Source organism: Nomia melanderi, chromosome 5, assembly GCF_051020985.1.
Source record: "Nomia melanderi isolate GNS246 chromosome 5, iyNomMela1, whole genome shotgun sequence".
NCBI classification, from domain to species: Eukaryota; Metazoa; Arthropoda; class Insecta; order Hymenoptera; family Halictidae; genus Nomia; species Nomia melanderi.
Window position 1 is genome coordinate 422,109 of NC_135003.1, and position 26,987 is coordinate 449,095.

The 26,987-nt window shown below is 38.0% G+C and overlaps 1 protein-coding gene and 1 long non-coding RNA gene across 2 annotated transcripts in view; both read left to right on the forward strand.

The window, feature by feature from the left end:
• The window catches only part of LOC116424836 (uncharacterized), a 581,479-nt gene that overhangs the window by 80,049 nt on the left and 474,443 nt on the right, over window positions 1-26,987 (forward strand). The gene's annotated exons all lie outside the window — the stretch shown is intronic.
• On the forward strand, window positions 4,212-8,068 carry LOC116424839 (uncharacterized). The gene is made up of 3 exons (XR_004234571.1): window positions 4,212-4,402; window positions 7,504-7,704; window positions 7,775-8,068. It is a non-coding gene; the product is annotated as an uncharacterized LOC116424839 (long non-coding RNA).

Here is a 26,987-nt window from a genome sequence, read left to right on the forward strand (position 1 = left end):
TGCTTCCATTGGACGGTTGTTGGTTCTATAGGAGTACCGGCACGGTTCATGTTTTCGAGTATTAAATAAGGTTAACTATTAATATGAAATATTAAACATTAAATATTAAATATTAAACATTAAACATTAAACATTAAACATTAAACATTAAACATTGAATATTAAACATTAAACATTGAATATTAAATATTAAATATTAAATATTAAATATTAAATATTAAGTATTAAATAGACTTATAAACGAAGTTTAACGAATGAGGAAGAGAACAAGTTCGGACAGTAAGAGTCTACTAATTCTCCCTCCACTTACCCATGTACTGAAAAATATAAAATATCCTACTAAATTATTCTAGAATACGAGCCAATTGAAATCTTGCAGTTTATATGGAACAAACTGTAAACTGTAGTTGTTCGAATTCTATGGTTAAAAGAGTTCTAGTGTTCAAATTCCACTGAAACAAAATACTCGCTAAAGAATATGAGTAACTAAAAATTGTTAATTAAAGCTATCTTGGATTATTTTAAATTTACAGTCTAGACTTGAAATTACTAATTAAAAATTTCTATAAAGTATTCCGTATCGAATTTTATACCGTTCAATTCGTATGGATTCAAGCAACATCAACTGCAATTAAACTGAAATGAATGAAAACTTGTCCCTGAAGAGGTTAAAGGTTGTTGATTCTCTATCAGGTTTATCGTGCACCCGTTACTTTTCCGATTGCGTCACGTGTCGCGGGAGTGTTTCAGCCGGGTCCACATGGACACCCACGTGGTTAACGTTGGATAAAATGGCGCGGTGCTGCGTATCGCGCGTAGTACCTCTCGCCACGAGTCGGATTACTCGAGAGCCAAGTTAATTACGATAACGGGATGTGGGTGTAATAAATATTGGCGCGAGCCCGCGCACGCTCGAAATCAGCCGGATTTCGCTGGAAAGATCGCGTTCGCTCGCTCGCTTGCATAATGCGCCTACTTAGGGTTGTCTCTCCCGGGCACAACCGGACGAGACGGTTCGGTTCGGCCGAGAGCCAGCTTATTAACGAACGTGAATTAATAACGCCGTTTTTCGAGCGCGGATCGTAAAACCGTTTCGAACGGCCCCTTACGCAATTTCTCGCGGGAACGATTGATTTTATTTTCACGAGCGGCTTCTCATCGACGCTTGTTTGTCGCGCGACTGAAATTTATCGTGCTTGCAACATTTCAAGCGGGAGACACGGGAGCTTTTCGTTCTTTCCACCCTTTCCGTTGCGGAAGTAACATTGAAATGTAAACCGAATGTGCTTTGATTTTTCTTTTGAACTTCCTTTGATCGGTGATCGTAAATGTGGATCCATTGCTACTTTTGTGTGTGTGTTATTATGTCAATCAATTCTCATTAACAGAGGAAAACACATTGACTTTTTACTTTCAACTCGACATTTGTTAATTTGTACAAGTCAATTTGAACAAACAAACTACATTATTTCTTTGTTTAAAAAATTAGGAAATAAAGATTGAATAAAATAGCACAACTGAAAGATTATACTTGAACAAATATTAACGGTTATTTGCTTTATATGGTAAGAAACTTCTGTTTCAAATCATCTGATAATACAGTAACAAAAGAAAATAATTGCTTCTCTTCTTGTTCTGATATCCTTATTGAAATTAATTCAAATAAAAGTTATTTCCTACCTCCATTTCCCGAACGTTTCAGTTGATGCTTCGAAATAAAAAATTTTCGCAAAAAACTGCAATAGCAAAGTTCGAAGAAACGCAAACGTTTCGGTCGCTGACACGAGGATTAATCGTTCGGTTTAGCAAAAACGAACCGAAGAACGTGGCGGGGTTAAGGCGCCGCATGGGAAACGGGTCGCATGACGAAATCGTCCGGCGGACCTCCGAGGAATCAACTTTTATTGCCGCTCGTACAGCTCGAACAATTTCGTCTGGCTAGAACATCTATCACAATTGGACGACGATAGAGTAGATTGCGGCGGTAGGGAGTGTGCACGGTCTGGCGGTCCGAGATATAGGTGGGCGTTCTGCCGGATATGGTTCGCCGGAAGTAGGGGGACCCTTGCCACCGACACGCTCGGTGCTCCTCGACTACGGGCAGGGACGTCATTCGCGGTGTGATTCGTTGCTACGCCGAAACGGAACGGTCTGCCGTCATTCCGATGCTCTGTACGTCGTGATAAAAGTTATCTGCGTTGCGCAAGCCGCCCGACACTTTCTTCCCGCTCTTAAGTTCATGAACCCGTAAACAGCACGCACCGCGGCCATTCTAAAAACGGATGTACAACCTTCGAGTCACCGCTCACCGCGGCGAAAAATCCTGTCAACTTCTGTTTAGAATTCTCGAACACCTACTACTTACTGTTTTGTGGAGAAACTGCGGCTGGTCGAAGTCGAGCCAAGTTTCCCAATTCTTTAATCCTTTAAAGGCGTTTGACGAGTACACCCGTCACGAGGAAATGGCCAATTTTGTATCTAATGAACAGGATATTTGGCAGGCGAGGAAATTATTTACCTTTTGGTAGAGACATTGAAATTTTTGTAATCCTTTAACAGTGAAATATCATTTTAAAATTACTGATTTGCGCGTGCGGTTGGGAACAAGCGATGGTAAATATACTCGTCAAACACTGTCAAATAGTTGAAAGGATCCTTTTGCAATACAGAGAACGTTAAGAATCTCCTCAACTTCATGCTAAGCAATAAATTTCTATACGACTCTATTTAACTAACAATAAAACGACCTGCTACCTCCAGTAACTATGGAGCCAGCAGTTGATGCCACGATAAATCTTCATTAAAAAAAATATAATGCGTCCCAAAAGAATTTCTTGAAGTTTCTTTTCAAAGCAAAAAAGTATAACTGTTTTTACATTGGAGTGTAGAATTTTATTTGCCCCTTAAACTGTAAATGCTATTTGATAGAAATTAAAGATTTCAAGGCTTTGAAGGAATAATTTTATTTATTACCAAATATTATAGTAGCTTTGTAAAAATCAGTTTCGAATTGGTTGTACTGTCAATGATTAAATTAATTCTTCATTAATGATTGAAACGTCAAAGATTATTTATAATAATCTAATAGTACTTTAAAATTAGCGATTATTTGTTACGGATTTGTTAATTAAGCTTTGCACAGTACTCGTCTCGTGCAATATGAGTTAATAATTCTTTTCGGAATCGGTGTCTGCAGAAAACTATTAAGCTTCTGTTTAATTAGAAGCTCACCTACAGCACGCACCATGTAATTCACATATGAATAATATTTCCTTTGGAGCCACATCTCTAATGTGTGCATGAATATGCGATGTATTTACAAAGAACTTTTTTTCGATAAAATATTGTCTCGATCTTGAGTGAAAATTTGATAGAAATCCCTTGTCGTATGATCTGTTGAACTTGCTTCCGGTAATTAAAGCATTAAATATGTTCAAAATGGCTTCTCCTTTGAAGACTGCAAGGTCGTTTTCATGGATCGTCAAGGCAGTGCATTTCTCGAATTATTCGATAATTATCGCAGTGTTACAACAATCATGCAATCTTCAATAAAATTACATTACATCCAAGTTAATGTTTGCAGCAAATGTTTAACTTCAGGATTACAGTTTATATTTCTCGCCTGCCTTTTATGTAATAACGTAAGAAAACAATATTGCAAAATAATGGAGCTTCTCGATAGTTAGCTGTATTCGTTTGGATTCCATTGTTTTTATACAAAACGTGAAGCAGGATGGACAAAGAAACGAGACATTCACAAGTCAAAGTAACACACTTTGTTTCTTTTTTAATGTTTTCGAATTATAACAGGTAATAAGATACTTAAATGGTATGGTTTACTGATTTACTACTTCACTAATTTTTACTCACTAATCCCTCTACCTTTTATTTGGCGGAATTAATCACTTCGGCAAACGAATGGCTCAAACACGACTTGTTTACAAACTTCTCGTTTTAAAGATATCACGTACGTCGGCTCGTAATTTACGGATCGTAAATTAGTTTTGGAATAGAGTTCCCTTTTCCCTGTGAACGGTGAAATGAACGCGTTCAACAGGATTTGCATAATTCGCATTCGTACAAGATTGACGTGTCTAAAGGTTAATCCAATAGCACTTTTTCAGCATATCGTAGATTTTGAGGAATGTAATCGGAAAGCCGAGATCACGCTTCCTCTTCACAGATTTCTCCTTTCAGTGGCTGCGCGTTCCATGACGCAAACTGCCTCGGCGCGCGTGCCCCGCGAACGATGAAAAATATTGCAGTGTCAACTTATCAGTAACCGGCGGAAAATCTAAAACGGGCTTCACGACGCTTCCAGAAACGAGCATTGATAAATATTTTGAAGTGTTTTATATAATGCTACGAGTGAACCGGGATTGTTTTTATAATCGTTTATTGTGTAAGTGCTTTTTTTTATTTTCGTCTCTGGCGATACCGTTCGTAATCTTCTAGAGAATTCGAATCGTGAGATATAAATGAATAAGTTGGAAGAGGAACTGAAACTAACAAAGCGTATCATGTGTTTTGGTAGAGTTGCAACTTAAATAGAAATTGTCAGAGAAAAGGTACGATTATATTATTCCATGTTTTATTTTTTTATAAGTAATATAATGTTATTTTTGGAGAAATTGCAGTGGATTTTATTTTCATTTATAAGCTCGTTTCATTTTCATCAATAATACCATAAAACATGCGATCGTTGAAGTTTCAGTACTTCGTATAGTAGTAGCTTATAGATAAACTTCATATAGATAAACTTTCTTCGTACGATATATGAAGAAAGAAATATAAGAAAGAAATATATCATATGAAGAAAGAAAGTTAAGAATTTTCTTTTCGACGTTAAATAGCCAAAATAAATTCATTAAAAATCTAACTCCAAAATCGAACAGAAAATTCGTTTCGTATTATTCATTAATATTATATAATTCTCTGCAATCATGCCTCGCAACAAAAGACACTGTTCAACTCGGCATATTATTAAGCCATCCATCGTTAACGCGTTAAAACAATTTCCTCCAGTAGAAGCTCGAAGAAACTAGCTAATTGCTTATCAGCTCGTTAATCCAACCCAAGAGGAAATAAAAGAATGCATCGCGTGTCGGTCTGCGCTGCATCGAACGCCGTGGACTAACAGAATATCAACCAATGGGGTAGACCTCCCATTCCTCTTAACGTATCGTCTGTTGACTGTTTTATTTTCTTTTTTCCTTGACTCTTACTTCTTTTATAGCCAAGCTACAATAATAAATAATAATAATCATTAATGAATAATCATTGCGATTATGTTACTATTCACTGTTTAAAATTCAACTTGTCTATTTATTATTTAACACGTTTCCAAGAGTAGTTATTACAAATACAAATATTTTCAATCGTATGTGAAAGGAATGAAACTTTTACTTTTAACGTAAAACGTCGGTGAAATAAATACAAATATTTGTTTACTACTGCTCGACGGTCCACGTAAAACGTATCCAGTAGGATACGTTTCTCTTATAAAATATGTTAACACATTCGAGATCAGCACCGTAGTCCTACGTCACTTGAAGAAATTGTTTAGCTAAATACTGGAAACCCCTGGTAGCCCCACGTTGTTTTTAATTCTGTAACAGAATCATTTTTAATTTTTTTAAAAGAATACTAATGAAGTAAACCCACGTCGCTTGTAATTCTTTTAAAAGCATAGCAGTCAATCCCACCTAACATCAAAATCTATAGCTAATCGTAAGCATTGACAACATGCGTAAACAGTGCTGTTATATATTTTCGATACTCATACGCATTTGAACAGCAGACCCTTGTTACTCGGCTACAGACTTTAGGGAATCATACTCGGTCGCGAATGCGTTAACAATCCCGACCGAAAATAAACCATCGGGAGATACACCACCTACCGGAGGTGACACGAAATCCGCGCACGCCCGCATCCACGCGCCACGCGCGCCGCCGTTTCGGCTGGATTTTCCGCGGCTCCGCGCCGCTTCGTCCCCGGGAAATGTCACATTAGATATCGTTCCGTCGCGTAAAAGTCGGCCTCGCGCGTCCCCGTTGCACGCGTGTCTGCGTAGCGCACGTACACGCCGCAACCGCGGAACTCTCACATCCCGGCCGTACGTACTATATGTATGTACGACGATTGCAGCGCGTGCAACAAACTGCGCAGTGTGCAGCGGCTGCAGGCACGCCCTTCTCCTCTGTCGCACGATACGTCGCGTGGTTCGCCTACATACCGGGTGTCGCCGTTTCCTTAGAAAGTTTCCTTTTCCCCTTTGTCTCTACCTTCTCTTTTTTCCCCCGTTTTTTCTTGCCCGCGATGGCGGCCCGCCGCCGCCGCCACTGCCACCGCCGCCGCAATTGCGCGATAAACGGTTCACTTGTTGCGGGGAAACACGCGACACGCGCCGATTCGTGGAAATGGATAAGTGGATAGACCAGATTACAATGGCGGTAAAAGTACAGATCGAAATTGCAAACGTATCCCGCCGGGTATCGGTCTTCCGCCGAGTGGATGGCTTTTAACCCTTCAGGAAGGACACTCAGTTTCCTTCGCGTTCTTTTTCTCCGTCGCAGACGTTAGCATACTTCGTTGACAATCTAGATGTTTTAATATTTTGTTTTGTAGTTAGCTTTAATTTTGAACAGAAGGAAGAATGGGTAATTATTTATAACACTGATTCCTTACCGGTTTAGATGACCTTGAAGTATGTTGTGAGAATCTTGATTCTGAACAGCTTCTCCTAATGTTACCGCCTCCTCAACAACCTTAGGTTCCCACATATTCGCAAAAATATATCCGGGAATGGGGAGCTTTCGTACTCATTTAAAAAAGAGTAGTTCTCGTATGACCTTGATCTTGACATATATTGTTAAGGTCATTCTTCCGTACACCCAAGGATTTAATCTTTTTGGGAGCGAGTATTGGTTCAAAAGTTATGAAGTGTTAAAGTTTCGCATTACGCTAGAAATTTTCGTCCTCATTTTCGTTTTTTATTGTCACAGAATGATTCCTTAAGTTTGTTACCTTAGTTGAACATATTGTATAGAAATTTTTCCGTCGAACGAGGACAGCCTATTCTCTATGATTAACGATAAACTCGAAGAAATGTTTCATGTAAACACGAACTTATAAATGCTTTATTAAAAGATCTTAATAAACATACGAAATATCAACTTACTAGTTTTTCGTTTGATAGGAAATAACAACTGATTATCGACGTTTAAATGAACTAATAGAAAACGTTCAACAATATGAATATTTTTATTTTGATTTCTTTAGAACACTTTATTGTATAAATATAATTACTACAACCAATTAAGCATGTGAAGATTTTAAAACCTACAATTACTTATAAGTACTGAACACTTTGGAATACAATGTTTTGGTATGGAAATATGTGTGAAATTCAGAGTCTTGTGCTAAGAGTGAAGTGGGTCATAATTCGAATGAATATGTTTCGGAATTGTCGCTATTCGTTTTAGTGACTAATGATTGTTTAGGGATGTCCAATAGTTACATGGAAACAGATTTGAGCCAAAGCAAACATAGATTCGTCCAGTTAATTTTGTATATTTGTTGGAGCTTCTAACCGTTACGTCACTGCTAAGGAGATAAAATGCAGTTTAATTAAAGACTGTTCTAAAATCATGGGATGATGTTTGATTTTAAAATGGATCTGATTAAGTGAAACACTTGAAAAGGTATAAAAATATTCATTTCTACAACTACAGTAATTGAAAATTTTACAGACGTGAAATCTTGATTTTACAGACAAAAACATTGCTCTTGATTGAAAAACAAATATTACCTGCAGTGCACAGGATGCATTACATATACAGCTGCTATAAATATACAGAACAAAAAACCAGCGATGCAACAGAGCTACCTGCAGTAATGGTTTATTACTCACGGAATACAAGTGAATCACGCTCGAAATATGAACAAAATTCTGAAGCAACCTAATACTAAATTATACGATAGAATAAATTCTTTATTGTATTATACTAAAAAAATTATTATTCTAAAGTTGTTAAATTATTTATTGTATTAACCACTTTAGGTCCTACGAACAAAAGTTGTGTAAAATAATTTCATGTTCTTCCGAGGTCAAATTACACATAATAAAATTCTGTGAAATACTTCAATTCTCCCGTTAAATAGAAATCCTATAATGAAATTTCTTATAAAATCAAATTGCATGAAATTCTGAAATTCTGCCGATAACTACAAACTGTGTTGAATAATTCGATTTCGTCCGAAATCGGGAAAGGGGATCGGTGTCGCGGTGTGTCGCGTCGGTGGTCCGCGATGCCCCAGCTTGTAGCGCTTGTACGTATACACAGGGACGTGCGATATCTCTCGTGGCAGTTCGCATGTGGAACGTGCACGCGGAACGGTATCGCCTTAAGGTTAACGCAATCGCTGATAGGTAGCCCCGACATAAGCGTTGCCGTGCCGGGAGACCTTAGTCGTCGCACACGAACCGTCGCTCGTCGTCCCGACATCAAGTGCATATCGCCGGCGACAACGGCCGGCCCGCGGTTATGCAACCCCGCTTGTTAGTTACTTGCTTATATGCACTGTTAAGCATCGCCGTGGCTTCTTTAAGCGACCCAACGCCGGCAGCGTTTAACGCGGCACACGTACGCCGCGCCGGCTTAATACGCGTACACACGCGGCGGGCAGCCTTCACCTCGTTTCAAGGGACATTTCCGCGGCTGTTAAGCTTAGTACGCAACGCGCGCCGCGCAGCCTGAAATTTCGAGAAAATGTACGCCGCGTACACGGGAATTCGTACTTAGATAAATAAGTCGTTGAATTTTCGATTCTAAGACTTTATTGCGGGATCTTCATCAACTGTTTAAACAACTTAGTTTTTTTGAAGTTTAGTATCATCACTGATCGATTAACAGATTCTTCTTTTGATAGAAACAATACTGTTTCTTCTGTTGTTGAAGATTAACAATTTTAATTACACTACTAATCAAACTTTTGTCGTTGTTGGGAATATGGGACAAGTTCAGAATGTTCTTTTCCTACGAGTAAAATATTGTTTCTCAGTAATAAAATATTTCTTATCGTCCCATTGAGCTTTAACCTTGATGAAACAGAATATTTGTGCAAAAATATTGCGATACTAAAGTCTGAACAAAGTGAAACATTTTGGTTGCCGGCATAAAGGTAAGGCATTTAATTGCATTGCTTATGGCCTGTGACGTAAAGATGACATCAAATCTCATTACATGTTTTTGTTTTAGCTATTCAAATCTTCCGCGCTCATGCAGTAATTACTTCTTTTTGTCTTAGCTGGCCATACCTTCCGCTCTCATAGAGTAGATAATTTATTATAATTTGCTTGCAGCGCTGGTTACAGTGGGCGGTGCTGTTTTCTTTAAAAGGCACTACAGTACACGGAATAATTGTAAGGTTCTAAGAGGGATAATTCTCCAAGTCCATCTACTGGAAATTACCGGCGGCCGGGATAGTGTTGCAGTAACGCGGGCAGAGGTTCACCCCCTAACGCGACCGAGCCAATTTTCCTTTCGATCCGATAAAGATTTATGTTCCATTCGGCTACCTGTGACGATTTCCTCGAGTGCGCGGTCGGCTGTTGCGGCTTTGCGGTTTCCAATCGAGGAATCAAGTAGTAAAGCGTATTATATAGGGTGTTGTCGGGACGGTAAACCGATACAGATTGCGTGAATCGTCGATCGATCGACGGAGGCGCGGAGAAATTATTAATTAGAACGCGATATGCTGCGCTCAATCGACCGGGCAGGGTTTCGATACATTCTATATATCGGAGATCATCCCGGCGTTCCTTAATCGCCGGTGATTACCGTGATCACTGTAATCGGTCGCCGCACGATCTCGCGGCAGCGTACACTCACGCTCAAAAGTCGAAAGACATTCGTCTATTTTCATACATTTTAATTAATAAAAACCGAATTTCGGTTTCCGAAATACATCGCAAATATGAAAGTCAAGTAAAGTATAAAAATTCCACAATGAATAAACTGTGAGGAATTATCCAGATGCAATTAGTGGGAGCGGTAAATGATTTAAACGGAGTCTAAATAGACGAAAAGAAGCATTAATCATTATTAGTCATTTTGGCGCAGCTTTGATTAAATTGTCGTGTAGTATTGTTATTCCCCGTAGGATTAAGTGCGTAAAAGTATTGGGCAAAATAGACTTTTTTCCTTACATACTTTATTACTACGGTTTTACTTACTTTTATGAAGTCTTTGGAGTTTTATCAGATGTTCTGCAATTTTTGAGCGGAAGTGTATTTCTCAGAAAATTATACATTCACTTTGTGCGTGTATCGAACCGCGAAACGAAAAAAAAGTGCGCGTGCATGTCAGTGAGCATCTTCGAGCTCGAGTTCTCGATCGCGTGTCTACCTTTGCATTTACTTCGTAATTATCAATATGATGACAGTAATCGCGGATTGCAAAGTGCTTCTTTGTACAGAGAGATTACACGCGATTAATCGATACGGATCTGGACACATTTGAGGTAGTAATATATCAAGTAACATCTTAAGTAACATGTCACTGAATGATAAGAAGAAAATATCATCCATCATTTGTAAAGAGAAGTTCTTATCGCAAAAAATTTATTATTTTTATTATATGCTCACTACTCACGAACTCGCAGAGTTCACTTGTATAAAATGTAACCACACTTATTTTTTTCAAGGCTACACTTTTTGAAATAAAGAAATAACGAAATCGCGAGTCACTTAAAATTAACATCGTTCCAAGTAAATCAATATTTCCCATACTTTTAAAATAAATAACTAATTAATTTATCCAAGCCTGCATCGCATTCGAATACTATTTCACCTGACAGTGTCGCTAACATTACACATTACATACTATTTTATAAATGCTCTATTAGAATATATACTATTTTACAGCGAATACTATTTTACCTAGCAGCTTCTCGATTTTCTGAGTTTCGTGGAAAGCAGTGCAATTGTCAGCGTCGATCCGGGACACTTTGTCGTGGACTGGTTTTCGATTCTGGTATTTATCAGCGGGCGGCGCTCTAAGCGGCGGTTCGCAATTTTCTGCGATGCTTTTCAGATCCCGAACGGGATTGTGTGCGCCTCCCCCGTCCCTGCGGCTGGGTTACAACACGCGCGTTTGTTCCATGACAGAAAGAGAGACCAAGTTGAAGGTGAATGGCGGGCGTGGCGATCGGCCAAGGTAGGATGAGTGCATCCTGCTCGAACAACGCCTTGATCACCGTCTTCCTCTCCTCTGAAGGGACTGGCTTGTACAAAGAAGAACGAAGGGCTTTCATTCGAGACACTCGATATATACTTTTTGTCCTGCAATTTGAAAGTTGAGTCGTTTAACCTCTTCAAACCTGACGTACATTTCAATGTGCGCTGTTTTACTATTTTAATATCTGACCGAATATTAAAACCAGGGATTGAAAAGGCTCTGGAAATAACTATTCGAAACTGTTGTATATCGTTATATATTGCATATTATAAACTATACTATTGCATATTTCGTATTATAATATATACATTAAATATACTACATATATATTTTGATATAAGAGATTCACGTAATTTTCATAATAAAAGTAACTGAATTTTTGATTTACTGTGTTCAACATTTTTATTGATCTAAATATTTGAGATTAAAGCCCATCAAAGCTCTGTACACTTTGGTTGTATATTCAAAGGTTAATATAATCTATTAAGAGAGTACGACGAGAATTTGGTCTTGAGGTTACGTCTTCTGAGGGAAATGAGAATTCCAATGATTTATGATGAAGTGTGCAGGACAGTATCACGAACGAGCTTTTGAAAGTGAAGTTGATTACTGTAACAGCTGGGCTGATAAATTAATTCAGAAATGAGAGAAGAAATCATGCAAGAAGATAATCACGCAGCAGATGATTAATGATTTTTGAGTATGCACGCGTAAATTCTTGAGACGTAAGTCACTTGGTCCGAATACACTCAGAAGGTTATGCAAGGGTACTGTTATACTGCATAAAATGATTAAATGTTGAGAACTGTTGGTAATATTCCTCGTTTACAAACCTTAGTACTTGTGTTAGTTTTTCCATTCCATTATAAAGCAGACTCAACGGAACTTCGTTAACATCAGAACCACCAGATGTACCAAACTGACCCAAGACATGAGTGTCTTCTTTCGTAATTATAGAAAAGGTACAGATCATTTTCTGAGAATTCATTCGATAAATTGATGTAGATAAACTCAACTAGAATATAAGGAAATTGAAATCTCAATAAATATATTTTTATCTTTTTCATGAGAAAATACAAAATATTGTGCAATTACAAAAACTTGATCTTGTTGCTCACCGTCCATAGCTATTTATTTATTTACGGCTAGTATTTTTAAGGTAATTACCATTTGTTTTATATAAATACTATATAAATACTTTATTATTCCTAAGAATTTTAAGCGAAGGTGCATTCTTCTTCGAACGCTTGTTAATTAGAAATTTTCATGCGTTTAATCTTGATATCTCGTTATTCGTCCGTGAGACATTAAGAACCCCTGTCTGGCATGACGATCAACTTTCGATTAACAATGTTGCTTAAATGGTCCCGAAACCGTATCCACGTTTCTCGCTCCGGAATCAATGTCCCTCGTTCCTCTTCGATCATCCGGGCAGCTGAGTCATTCGCCGTTATCCGGGGCCCCGTCTTACCAGATCCGATCACGCCGAATCATTTCGGAAATCACGGGATCAAGGTCATCGAGACGCATGACGTCCTCCACGTGTCGTTCTCTTGGAGTCAGTCCCTTGTGCCCTTTGAACCGATCTAGAGGCACGTTTAAAACCTTTTTCATAAATAGTTAAATCATACGTCTATCAAGCTTTTAAATACTCGAAAAGAAGAAAGCTGGATCGATCTTTTATACACTGCCCAAAAGTGCCTGCCTGTCGATTCGTAGAATCAAATGAAGTTTATTTATTCGTCTTCCTTCTAATTATTTATTTTTATTTTTATTATTACCGGCTTAGAAATGGAAAAGTAGAACGATCGCACTATTTAGAATTTTTTTCATGTGAAAATAGAAAAGTGTCGTTCAGTTTCTATGGTGAAACGAAAGAAGCGCGATCGCGCCGCTTGGCATTTTTCGTCCGGGTTTTTGGAAAGACCCGCGATACTCGAGCGGTTAAATAACCGAATTACTTGTTTGAAATTTTTTATTTTAGATAGCAAAGTCCGACTTCACCTATACGATGACATTGTTCCTTAAAAGTTTAATTTTCAAGACTACATTATTTTCTATCGCATTGATTGTCGCGAGGATCACCGATGACCTTAGTTCCAATTAAACGAAAAAGTAAAAGCAAAACTGACTATTATTTTCTTTTTCATGAACCAATCAACCTCTTTTTTTATTTTTTATGTTGCTTAAGTGGAAACAAAAGAAATACTGTTTTTAAATACGTTCAAGGTTATAAATGATGTAATAGAGGACGGTAATATTTAATAAGATAAATATGCAAGGAACGATAACGCAACTCAGTTAATTAATATACTTGTAATTCGATATACTTTTTGCATTATCTATATGTTGTTTGTGAAAGTTCCTGTACCTTGGGCAAAATATACGAAAATCGTCCGACATTCAACATGCTATACCCAGCCATGAGATAGTTTCCAGCTCTTCGTGTACACTCGTTCATGTACCTCGCATTTAACTCGGTCTCGTTGCTCTCGTTTCTCTCCTCCACCCTCCACCCCCTTCCCCTCTTCCACACTGATGAGCCTCGGGATCGAGGGATCCATTTTTCAGGCCCCTTTGTAGAGGATCTGCTAAATGCTGGGGTTGCGGTGCGAACCAGTCTGGACGTTAACCCCTTACGATACTAAGTTACTTGCACGTAGCTAAGAATTTTCCCTCTTTCTCGTTTAGTTTACACATTAGATGTTTTAAAAACAAGTATATTTTAGGTGACGTGTTCATTTTACAAATATCATCGTATATTTCTACCTTATTCCGAAACTAATACACTTCGGAATTTAATGCTAATTTATTGATACCATCTATTATTCTGAAGCTTTTTAATAACAGTGTAGCTCTCGTGAACCTAGTAATAAAATCTTCCACTCGCGAACCAACTTTATAGAATATAGATTATTTCTACTTTCAAGGTTGTCAGACGACTATTACTATTCCAAAATTTCTATATATAGAAATGTAAAAGGAAACTTATCAAATGTCCTCAAACACACACACACACACACACACACGCACACGCACACGCACACGCACACGCGCGCGCACACACACACACACAGAACCTCGTGAGACTCAAGAAAGACAAAAAAAGATAAAGTCGCGAAAGAAATCATGAGGTAAAGGGTTAACGAGAGGTGCCCCAGTGTCCCGTGGACGGTGTCCGCCGCGAGGTGTCTTCCAAGTAGCCGGGGCAGCGTTCGATGGGGTCCAGCCGGTCGGAAAAACCGGCCCGTGATAGGTACTAATTTAATAATCTTCATTAACCCGCGGCCGGTGCCGCGGAGGTGGAGGTGAAGGTTGCGGCAAAAGGAGAAAGAGGAACGGGAAAAAGGAGGTGGTACACGACCGTGGAAGGTTGTTGGTACAGCGGAGTCAAGTACACGCGTTTCTGATGGGCCGTCTAGCGAGCGGAATCGGAGAGAAACGGGGAACAAGGGAACCGGAGAGAAAGAGAGAGGCTACACGGGCAGACTGTTTGCTCATTAGACCGGATAATTGCAGGTGGGCCCGGACTCGCCTCGCCTCGCCTCGCCTCGCCTCGCCTCGCGAATCACCTCGACCTCACCTTCCCTCCTCTTACCTCCTCGTCACATTCTCCCAGCTCTCGTTCATCTATTTCTCTCAGGTGTGTTACGTTCATTCCGCGGAACCGCGACGTTCCCTTTTTTTCCACTTGATCCTCTTCCTTGATCGCAATATGGCGTTCCATTACGACCCTGTAGACGGTTTTCGTGATATAGATAGGTCAGAGTCTTGGTTATCCGCAAAGTCAATGATTCGGATTCTTGGACTATATTTCAGGATGTATACGATCGAATTTTGCAAATGTGCCGTGGAAAGTTTCTTGAGCTTTCATTTACGTGGACTGTCAGCCGACCAATTAAATCAGATAACCGAGGTTCCGTTGTACTTTATTTTGTGGGGTGGTAGTCTACTTTCGCAAGGATTTAAGAAGAAAGTTAACGCTTGACAGTGGCGACTAATTCAGAGACGCGGCAGAGTCTCGTGCAAAGGATTTTGTCTTTACCTATTTCACACAGATATGTACACTAATCTCATTTATTAAGAATTTTGCACGGAGTGAGACATTGTAATGTAATTTGGAGTATGAGTAGAACAATTTTAGAACAGAAAAATTTCGATGTACCTACGTGACAAGTCATTCCACGGCAAGAGGTTAAGGAAAGCTGGTTTACTAAGAAGCAAATAAAATGACATGCTTGTGAATGAGGAAAATTATTTGCAATTTGCAATCGTCGTGCAATTTTAATTTCTATCTGTTTTTAGAAAAGTTTAGACATAGACATAGTATTATCTACAATTTTTTTAAATAGGATTTATCATGAACATCTGTGTGAAAACTGTGTAATCTTGATTAACCTAGTTTGACAATTGATTTGAATATTTATAATTAGTTTCATGCAATGAAGGAATAATTTGATGAGCTTATGGGGCAATATAACTGTAAGAAATACGTTTGCTCAAATATTACAAATTAATTTGCTAGTATTAAATAATCCTCACTAATGCTTTCTTTTTTATCATTGCTAAACATCGTTAAACTGTATTACCACTTTTAGTGTACAAAACATTTATGTTTTTCTGTTTCTATATACATATTGTGCTTTCTTCTAGAGAATAATTATGTACGCCTGCTCACTTTTCTCCACGAGATTTTTATAGATTTTCAAATACCCCGCAACTGCGTATTTGAGAAGTACTCTTTTGAATTTTGTATACTTTTCGGTGGTAATACTGTGACATACCGGGTGTCCTCAATTCTTTAACCGTGTTAGAGTGAAATCGCGTTGCAGAAATACTATGTAACATAAGGGTTGCTTGTACTTTGTTATAATCCGATTTCGCGGAATAACCTCTTGTATCGTTTAGAAGGAGACGAACGGAGCTTCCGCGTGTTTGTACTTTTACGTCACCGAGACGACGGTCTAGGTATTTGTCCTTTTATAATGGCTGAAAGTCCAATGTGACTTTAAACGATGACCGTGGCCTTTTTCTCCGAAGAAGAAACCTGGCATAAACCTAAAAGTAATCGAAGTATGTGTGCTCAATCGTTACTATATAGTAGACTGCAATTATTTTTTCTAAATAAAAACAGTCGAACAATATTTGCCACTTTGAAGCATATATTTCTTTTCGTAAACATTTTCTCAGATTATTAAAAATTATAAAAATTCTTTGACTTTTAATCGTAGGTAATAGTGTAATAATATAATCTTAGCTAATAAAATCTGTGAGTTTGTTAAATCGTTTAACTTCGAAGCACAAGTCGACGTAAAGGTATCCAAGGAATGAAGGTCCAAAGTAATTTTGCCATGTTTTTACAAGAATATGTCAAATTGCGCATAAGAAAATATGAAAACAAAAACACCCGATTACTAACGTAAGGGTTAAAAACACAATTAACCATAAGAGGGCAACTATTAGGAATATACCTACAAGGTATTGTACCAGCAGATTAAATCAATTTAACGAATGTTCTCCCGAACAATCGTAAATTATACCGAGGAAAAAAAAACAAAATCGTTAAAACGTAAGTATCAATCAAAATGAATCACACACTAATTTCAAATAATTCTAAAAAACATTTGAAGACGAAGATTAGAACACTAGAACTACCAAGCGTTTAATATGATTTATATGTAATCCTCATAGAAATCGTAGCAATCGATATTTGTCGGTTTCTTCATATATTCATTATAGTATTCAAATGTAACATTTACCTTTTAAATTATATCAGATATTTCACACTAACCGTACCAGCGCTTTGCATATAGTTATTCTTATCGCAAGAAGTCAAATAACTGACAACAAGAGAACAACAAGTTAGATGATACATTTCTCTTAGTGGACACAGAAACGAAAGGAAACGCAGAATGTTGAATTAAATTTGAAAATCGGTCATTTGACCCATTCGCGGTACGTTTAGTGTTAAAAACGATTTTCTCCTTTCAACGGGGAGCGTATCTTGCGCCTTTGCTCGCCGGCCATAACCGCGCTGACGGTAACGTTAATAGAGATAGAAGCGGCTCGCGAGAGAGCGTATACCTTATACGACTCCGGCGGTTACCTCCAGCTGATTACAATTCTTTTCTTGTCCGGTGTTCGGTGGAAATATATTGCGTCCTTGTCGTCGGGTTTTAAGGCAGACTTCATTAATACGTATCCCGAACGGAGGATAGGATCGTGGAGGAGACGTGGCCGCGCGCAGCCGGGTCGCCGATGTTAATAAGCGATGCGGCGCACGGGTGAAAAGTTAATTAATTCTAATAAGTTCGCAATAATATATGGAGGAACTTCGCGGAACTTCGCCGTCCGGACATTCATTGCCCCTCGTAAAAGTCTCTCGCGCTCTCTCCCCACGGCTCTGATACGGAGGAGAATGTAACAGGAATGTAATGCCGCGATACAACGAGGCACGGGTTGCCGGCGAACCTTCTAGTTCCGTTTAATATAGTCTTTCCTGTCGTTTTAAGGCTTCATGAAATTATTGTTGGGCCCCGTGATCTCGTATACTGGGTGTGTCGGTAGGAAACGGGCCGAGAGTTACGCTATCTAACGAATAAATCAAGGAAAACCAGTAGAGTTTGCTTCTTTGAAGCTTCGCGGGGAAATTGAATTTGAACATTTATCGTTTCATTATAGTTTTGTACTTAGTACAATACAGTTGGTAATTTGATTTATTTTATAATTTGTAGTGAACAGTTTGTAGTTCTTACTACTTGTATATATCGATACAGGTAGTTTCGACGAATTTCAAACTTGGTTTTCTTGGAAACTGAGCGTTCACTGGAAAATTTATTTGATTTTCTATGCACTTGTTTCAGTCGCACTGTGTATATATAGATGAAGAAATGGCTTCTAGGTTCAGATTTTCTTTGGATATCTTTAAATGGAAAATTTATCATTGGAGTTTGATTGCTTGGACAGATGTCGACTTTTATCGTTCATTTCACGAAGGGTGGAGTCTGGTAATGAAATTTATCTCGCTTTATTAAGAGATTTATTATAATAAGCAGATAATAAAAATGCCATCGATCCCTTTCGAAGTGTTCATTTTATTGTTCTGCTTTACACGCTCGTATTTCTGGACTTCCTTTTTTTCTACACTCTCTTCATTATGGGTTAAACCTTTGAATGCCTAATTATCTCGGGAGTTGAAAATTTATTAACAACACTCGCAATTATAAAAGTAGCGAAGGAAGCATGCTGAGTTGTAGAATTTACTTCCTGGAGTCTATTCCAAGAAGCGCTGGCTATAACTCACGCCCATGTAATGTACTCATAATAAAGGATGTATTTTCACGAAAGTAGCTTCGGCCGCTTCTGACAATATTTCTTAAGAAATTTCTCTATGTTCTTCTGGCCACTCCGGCCAGCAAAAATAAATATTGACGCTCGTTATCTACAGTGAGCAATGAACATATATAAACGATAAGTTAGCTAAAAATTCACCGTATAGGTGCTGTAATAATTATATAGGCTGCATTATCTTAGTCTAAGAAAGCTCGTATATGTATGCATTGCTGGCTATAATATGCATTTACGACATGTCTTGTAACTTTTACATGCAAAAGACAAATTGAAAACGTACAGTAAAATTTTCTCATTTGAGACCTAGTCTTCGAAAAAATTTAGATTGAACATTTGTCAAATTTATTTGATCGGGCTAATTAATCGCTAAGTAATGAAGTAATTTATCAAACTTTTGACTAAATGAAGATAGTGAAATGAACAAGGGCTACCGTTTTTGTTCTATGTATTTTCAAATTGGATTTTTTTTTTTATAAAAACGAGAAAATGTAGTTAAGTATAAAAGAGATTTAATTATTGTGTAGGGTAAGTCTGGGAGAGATGGCCCACTTTTTAAAAAGAACTCTTACATCCTAAGTATCACGAATACCTAATAAAAAGAAAATATATTTTATGAATGTAAATAGATATGTAAAGAATAGTTGAATAAGTCTCTGAACAAGATTCGGTATACCACTGAGAACAATCGAAAATATAGATATTTGACAATTTATAAATGAAATCGGGTCATCTCACTCGGAATTATCCTACAGTGGGGCTACGTGGCTACAACGAAGATTGTTAAAAATCCATCCAAAAATTATGATGTTTCATGATTCGTGTAGATACATGGTACACTGTCGTTCATAAATCGTCGAATACGATGATCAGAATAAGAATGAATCAATGAATTTCACCCTTTCATTAGCACATTCACCTTGTTTAGAGGTATTAAAAGTATTTAGGTTATAAGTATTTTCTTAGCTTTCCGAAAATTAAAAGGCTTGTCGTTACTTTGCAATGTGACGTTTATATGGTAATACACAAACAAACATTACAAATGAATAACCTAAAAAATTTCCGAGTAAGATGCTCTATGAAGGGAATTTAATAAATGTGATAAATTTAACTGTAAGAAATGACATTTTGCTTAAAATTTCATTTAAAACTGCCAATCTACTGAATAAATAAATGGGTACTTTAGGTTTCGTCGCATGTCACTCTGTCATAATTTAGCAGCGAAACAACGGCTAAATATGGACGCGATGTGGAAACATCATTCGTGTCCCATGTCAATATTGTCGTAATGTATTTTATGCAGCCGCATCTTCTCGGAAGCGAAATGTCTGTTTGCACGAGCGCGATTTCATTGTGTTCCCACGCGAAATGCGCTCATTACGGCTCACAGCTACGTAATAATTACGCTTATCGTCCCAACGCCGCTGTTTTCGATTATGTAACGGCGACACTCGTCGACGCGGCTTTAACATTTAACCTGCCTTATCGCTTCTAAATAGAAAATTAAGCATTTTCTCCGATCTTCCCCTTATTCCGCCGCAGGTCGCAGATAAACGCAAGGACAACGGTAACTGTGACTCGCATCGGCAAACGGTTGAATCATTTTAGTAGCTCGAACGCTCTATACACTGTTTTAACAAACTGTTGAAAATTTCTGGCTATTCTACAAGTGTGCACATCGTAATTTCAATATGACTACTTTATATCGTAAATTACAAAATGATCGTTCTGGTTAATGTAGTAGTTTACTTTTAGCAATGATATTTTACACAAAATCGTAGGGAATGATTGACGGGTTACAGCTTGCATTCAATAAAATGACAGCACATATTTTTCTTATGGACAGTACGGAAGGAAATGCAGATAAATTTAGTTTTCAACTATTTGAACTAATTTTTTTTCGAAAACGAGGAACTACATGCAGTAAAGCCATGAGGGTTTTTAAATTCTGGAAAAAAATTATTTCTATTCTGACGCTCTCTCTTTGTAAGAATGTCGGAGAATGTGCATAAGTTTTCAACAAACTTGGTATTAAAATTTGAAACATCACTTTATACACGTGATCAAATTATACTGAACGAAGCAGATACATTATATCAAAGTATCAATGACTATTATATTTAAACATATGAAATTTCTAATATCAAACGAAACATTTTGAAATTGATTTACACGTGGTTTCATTCTCAACTAAACTTATTTGTCATTTGTTTTTAAATTCTTCTGCTGTTTTTACTATTTCCTTTTCAATGAAAAAGCATGCAACCCTGAAAACGGTTTGTGAAACCGCGAATCCGTCATATTCCGCGCCTATATGACGGCATAATACGTCGGGGACGCACTAGGGCGCGGCAGTGGCCGCGACCGTTGGATCTGCCCAACCCAGTGGATGCCGGGACATTTAAATCGAGAGACAAGACGTTTACGGCTCACCCGCGGAGGTGGAGCATGGGAAAGTCCATCAGTCCGTTTGCCGTCCAACTTCTCCTTTTCCGTCTTCCTGGGTCTCTTCACTTTGTCGCTGGCGCGACGAACTTCATACACAACAATTGTATCTCTAAAACTATTAAGTAACTACGACTAATATTTTACGCATGTCAATAACAATATGCATTCTATTAGGCTAGGCAAAATCTCTCGTCGTATTTTTGAATAGGGAAAACTTTAATTACGTTAAGTTACACTTCATGCGTTGAGAATTTTACTCGAAAACTTTCTATTGTCTTTTACTTTACCTGTTTGCAATATTTACTAGTACATTATAATGCAAATGCCATATCGATATGATATGATAAATGCCATAATATCATCCTACAAACGTCGCTGAAATCGAAGTGGGAAGTTGCTGTCTATCTTTCATCAGATTAAACAATGCAAGCTGGCGAATTTTTCGAAAGCTAAAGGGAACTTATTTTCTATATTCTGTCGTAAATTTAATCCTTATGTTAGCAACCAAAATGTTTGAGTTCCTTCAAACTTTAATATTATGAAATTTTTGTATGAATGTTTTACTTTCAAAGAACAAATCGATGCAAAAGTGATTCGTTAAATTTTCACGAGGGTTCAGTAGAACATGATCTTTTTTCTTCTGACTTGAATAAATTGAAAATAACGCAACAACATTCGTCAATTCTTGTGAACATTTCTCTATTTTATATTTTATGTACCTACATCATTTCTGAGTTTTATTGTTTGCAGCTACAGCGCTTTCGAAGATAAGATTCAGAGATCACAATTAAAATTTAAATAACTACTTTGAGATTTTTCTTTCGATATATTTTTTTATTTTTATTAACTTGTTAAAAAACAGAAAGTGTTTTATCGGTGTTGCTTATCGCAGCAGGAATCAATGTGATTTTCGGTTATAGTTTTTGTATGAACGAAAGAGTGGTCATAATTTTGTTTACAGCTGCCCGAAACATCAATGTTGGCTTCGATGGAAGAATTTATTGACACTTGGAATCCGAAATTTTATGAACATTGAATTGAAAGTTTGTAACTTATTGGAGAAAGTGTATGGATTGTATTGGTTCCTACTTTCTTTAATAAAGTACGCTGTACAAAATTTGTGTTCATTTAACATTCTCGTTCAGAAGAGGACATTTTGTATGAAATATCTTAGTGCATTCTTGCTCTTCCAATGAAATCGAATCAAAATTAAATTCAAGTTTGTAAGGAAATGTAATAATATATACATGAAACGCATAAACTTCTTTCCAGTAAAAAAATGTTTGGATATTAAGTATGAATTTCAGTTTAGTTCACCATGATCGATGCAATAGGGTTAAATATCTGTTAAACTTACTTGTCAAACGATATGCATTAAATAAATTAGTGCATAAATTAGAAAGTTTTTTTCAAGACATTCATAGTAATCGGATTAGACATTATGAATATTGTCAAAGAAAACGTAATGATATTTAATTTGAGAGACTTCGGTACGGAAATAAAAAACTCGACGAAGAAGTGATCAATAATCATACCAACGACATTTTGTAATTATACCGTAAAACAAAAATATTTCTACAACTCGTATATTTACCATAGAATAATTAGACATCGGATTTCATGTATTCCGAGCGTGTACGAGTGCGTGAAGTATAACAAACCCATAATAAAGGTTTTAAATTTGTCAGCTTATTTAAGTCCGGGCAGCTTATACAAATTAAATCCCCACTAAGCGGCATGAACGGCCAATTAATTCAATTCATCGAAAAAGAGACATAAAGACTTTTAATTGGCACTAAAATCCGCAATCTAATAATAATATCCCGCAACGCTATAATTCTATTGATTATTTGTGCCGAAGAAAAACAAAAGAACGACCGGGTGATTTGCCTTAATTCGCCGAAACACGTAGGAACGAGCCAATAAAAGCTTAAAAGTCGATTTTTGTCCCGAAACCTCCGATCGGCGCGCTGCGGCGACGGTACCCTTGACATTAGACCCCGCGGTATCGTCGTTGATCGTCGGCCGGCCGTCGTTGCCAGCGAAATAATCCTCGCCGTGCACCGCGGCCGCGTCTATAAACTTTGTTTCCTCATTAGCCGCTACAAGTTTCCCCGACAATTTCATTAATACGCGCCGCTGCTCCCCGGCCCGGCCGTAAGAACACGGCCATTTTTACGATCGGAACTGTACCATTCTCGTAAAACCCATAGAAATACTGTTCGTCGTTCAATGAATATTAGCCCCGATTAACAGCTGAAATGTTTCACGTAAAGGTCGACGAGTCGTTAATTCGCGAAGACCTTCGAGCACGATCTCAAAACAGAAAGAAGAGATCATAGATGATCTGGCGTTACGATTTTCGATCCCGCCGATGAAACCGAGTGAGACGGTTCGTTTTAACGCGCGCTTAATTCCGCGATCGTAAAAGATACGATATCCCAGCCGTACCTCGGGAACCGTACACGACGCGTTATTCATTTATATACGCGCGAGATTAATATTAATGTGTCTAAATCATTGGCGCGGAATCGCCGGCCGTGATTGGACACGCTCCGCGCGATGGCCGGGTCTCGTCGATGAGAACACGGATAAAGTATTCGGTTGTAACGTAGCTGCGTGTCCGTCCCGTTATTTCCCTGTTATCCGAATAAATTTATATATTCGTAATACCATTTTTATGTTTGTTTTTGTTTAGTGTTATGGGGATATGTTTATTTTGGAATTTTTAGGCGAGCCGAATTCATTATGCGCGTATACTGGTTTCTGGCGGCTGAAGGAATGCCACTCATGATGGACTTTTCGCTTGGACTATTTTTCATAGTTTCCTGCAATAAAAAACGCTCTGCGTTTATGAAATTTAATTTCTTATGACGCTACCTCCTGTAAAACACTTTGATGCTTAATTCTTCGAATATCATTCGAATATCATTCGAAGAATTAATTGTCGATTTTTCTACACATGAATGGTTCAGAATAATAATGGTCTAACTACTATTTCTGAATTCTTGGGAAAAAATAGCTTTCGCGAAATACTAATATTAAAATTACTAATATTAATAATTAATAATAATCGGTATTATTAAGCTTTATTGAATTCAATATTCAATTTTGTACATATAACGAAATGAAATAATTCTGTCCCTTGATTTATGCAAGATATTTTTATGTGTTAGTTGCAGGACATATCATTGATACTTCATCAGAAAATAATGAATATTTGCTGAGAAAAATATTCTCGAGTGCAAAGGATTAATAACTTCAATAATAGCTTTTTATCGAGGGAACTCAGAAATAGCAGTTGGACCACTATTATACCGAGTCACACATATATTTTCACATACAATTATAAGATGCGTGGTTTTTCTTAGCAAATGCAACAAGAACGACTAACATCTTAAGTTAGCCACAAAAAGCTAAGAAGTTGAAATCTTTAGAAATTCAAACGAAAATAGAGCTTAAAGTTCAAACGTCAACAAAATGCTCCCATTTTTTCTGTTATGAAGAGTAGTTCACTGTAGGAAACAAATGGTCTACACGCAAAGGCACGAGCGCGCCTGTTTTGCAGAGCCGACCCCCGGCCGAACGAAATCCGGAAGCGATCGAGAATTAATGCCGGGGATCGGCGGTGATACGAAATCGAAGTCGGTGCTTTCGATCCGCGAAACGGCCTGTGTCAGCCCGCCTCGATGTATTAGCATGGGAGATTAATTTATCAGTTTCTCTGGCCGAGAATGTGGGCATAAACAAACGTTTGCGCGAGAAGTTTCGAAACACAGGCCTCGTGCCTCGAGTTCCTCGGCGCACGCAACAGAGACAGCCGACGCGGGGCGACGCGACGCGTGCACGCGTGTGCACCACCGATTGAATTGTATTATCGGTGCGCTACCGTGTGCGTGAACGCTTTTATATTAACTGGACGTTCGCGGAGTCACGCTTGAATTCCAGCCGCTTTGTAGACTGGAATACGTTAAAAGCGGAAGGGAAAAATGCCTCATACCGTTACCCGCGAGCGAGATACACTTTTCCGTTTGCCGAAGATTTTGCACGAATCTCGCGTGGAACTTATTTCCCTTTGTTACGTGTTTCTGAATCGCTCGCCGTTGTCGGCTCGTAAAGTGGTAAACTTAGATTCGGATCGAGGAGTGAAGCGTAGTTCGCGGAGTTTGTGAAGCTAGTCGATAACTGGAAAAATCGCGGCTTTTCGAAGTTTGATCACCGATTTTCGTATTTCTCCTATTTCTGTAGTTTTCAGAAACTTGGAAAACGAAGGAAAGAGAGGTTTCGAAGTCATTTTGGTACAGATGATAATGATAGAATTTTTAAAAGATAGTTAATAAAAGCGCATTTTAAGTTTAGGTAAAAGATAAAAGAAATTCACGGTAATTCTTCAAACGTCATTTTTGGACACATGTAGAGGTGCTCAATAAAACAATTATGAAATATGTTTAGTAACGTCTATTTTATTATATCTATTTATTTCGTACGTTTTCTTGCAGGTCGACATGTCAAAATAAAATTTCTTCTATAGTTTTATACATACAAAAATAAAATAAGATAATTATTCTATAGGATGTTGAAATATTATCACCGTATAATTTTTATTTGAACCCTACGTGGCAATATGCAACGATTAGTAGCTTGGTATGTAGTACGTCCCTCGAGGGGTTCAATTATTAACCCTTAATCATCGGTGATCAAGTGAGAGAATTTTCATTGACGCCTGATAACATTATAACTGTTATAACTTCTGTAATTTCTTAATATTTTTTGATGATGTTTATTATCGTTGTATGTAGTAGCTAATACGTGTCTAATATATAAATTTATAAAGAAATTGGTAATTATTAATGATTAACAACTCAGAAATTACTTCAACGTATAACCAAGTCTAACCGGATATTAATACCCGCCCGGTTGGTTAATACCAAATTGCATACAGTAATTACATATAATATATTTCTGGGTCCACACATACTTATCCCTTTTGGCTCTATCAGTTTTCGTAGAACGCGCATGCGCATCGATCGTCTGCTAGGGTTTAACACGAAATCACCCCAAAGAAAACAATTCGATTCCGGAACAGTTACACGAAGTACACCATCGACGCTACCTCAGTTCCCCTAGATTGCCGGATAAAAAATTAACCACCGTATGATGAAGCGGCGTTCGAGCGTCGTTAACCACGACGCCGAGGGAAAATTGGGTTTGCCGAGCGGAATCGGCGAAGTCGCCGTGGAGAAAACGACGCACGGAGTTCATAAGAGTTGCGGTGCATCAATTAGTCGCGAGATAATTAGCGACAGTGCACCGCTCATGCGCGCAGCCATAATGAAGTACTTTTTACACGGTCGATTCTTCGCCGGGCCTTTGTTCGTTCGGTCGCCTCGTCGTTAAGCTTACTAATTTTATTGCACTCCGGCAACCGGCCACGTCGTCCATCGTCGGACGACGATCGAGCGGTCGATCGTCGATTGATCGATTGGAAGGGCTCACGGAGCAGGTTCCACCTCTTTTTCCTTAAAGACTGATTCACACTAGCGGTCAGAATACGATCAAATTCAAGTCAGCTCAATATCGCTCATGTATACTATACAAATCCAGAATAATTCGGCCAGAGGACAGATTTGGACAGTGTTAACATTTGAAAATAAATCGAAGCGCGAGAGTTGGCTGTAGTTGAGTTACAAGCTTAATTTTAGTACGTTTGAAACTTTATGCAAATGTGGTCGAAATATCCTGGACTTAATCTAATCCAATTGGGAACATTCACGGTGTCTGATTCGGTGGAATAAAATCAAAGTCTGTTGATTATAGAATCAGTTTGCCGACGATTAAAACTATGACAGATTTTACTTGATCGTCAATTGAAAGTTGTCGACAGTCAAAAAGAAATCATGAATGACGGACATAGAATTTTTAACATTCAGGTTCACCGTTGGTGTTTATCT